Here is a 1,266-nt window from a genome sequence, read left to right as displayed (position 1 = left end):
TTCCTGTAGAAATGGATGATTGTTCTTTGTATGATCAAATTATGTATTATCAAATTTTTTCTTTTGTATTATACCTACATAATAATACCTATTATATTACAACATACTGAAATAAACAAAGTTAAAGTCAATAAAGATTTATTTAATATAATCCATTATGACTATACTTACAACTTACAAGAGGATGCCACACCTATAGGTATGTATTGTCTTCGACCTACACGTATGACATTTTCGTCCATCACCAGTTTAAATAGTGTACTGTTACTCTGTTAGTTTAGTAATTAGAGCGAAGTCAGTGAATTGACTTGTCATCAAATTTTTAGCCTTTAGGTAAGAACATTATCTGCGTTCTCATGTTGGTTTCTTATGATGTTTTAAACTTTAAGTGAATTTTGAGTAATATGTGTATTTAAAATATTAATATTTTAAAATAGGTACGTCATTTGGAGAAAAAGGTTGTGCGACGGCATTATGCGGTGCCTCTATAACTTAATAGTAGTATTAATCATTCTACTCCATTGATAAATTATTAAATAAATGCCTTTCTTCTCTAAATAGTGGTGATAGATGACTTAAGTTGCTTATGAGCTTTTAAATTTAAATTTTAAATACATTTGATTGCTGGCTATTTTAAAAGTACATTAGATGATCCGAGTAATTTTGATTATGATAGTAAAAAATATAATAATATTAATATGCATTTATATAATATATACATATATAATGAATTTTTAAGCATACTCACCCCCATTTTTCCTTTAATATTACATATTTTATTTAAATTCTGATTTTTTAGAATTTTTTAGTAGATATATACGTATTTAAAGGCCATATTTTGAAATGCGTGATATTTTTCAATTGTTGGTACTGCTTAAGATGTGTTTTTTCAGCGATACAAACTTCAGTTTTTCAAGACCCCCTTTTTTACTACGAATTATTCAGCGTTTAATTTTTCTTGAAAATATTGATGTTTTGAAATAAAAATTACAATATATAGTTCCTGAGTTAGGTATTAATGCTTATTGCTTTTAGATACCAGCTAATTTTTCTGTCAAATCTACCCATTTAATTGTAGTTGGTCCGATTATTGTATATTATTATTGAAGCGTTAAGACTTTTGAAAATTTATAATTCAACTTGAAGTCTACTTGAGATCGGCCACATAACATTTTTAGTTTTGATCTCAATATTCCACAAATTTGATCTAAATGTTTTGAAAAATAATAAACCTTGTAGTAGTGTTTAAAAAATATCATTAAAAAA

This window comes from Diuraphis noxia, unplaced genomic scaffold (assembly GCF_037042655.1).
Source record: "Diuraphis noxia isolate RWA-SAM2 unplaced genomic scaffold, SU_Dnox_SAM2 contig0004, whole genome shotgun sequence".
NCBI classification, from domain to species: domain Eukaryota; kingdom Metazoa; phylum Arthropoda; class Insecta; order Hemiptera; family Aphididae; genus Diuraphis; species Diuraphis noxia.
The sequence above is the reverse complement of the archived record's forward strand: the minus strand, read 5'-3'. Positions refer to the sequence as shown.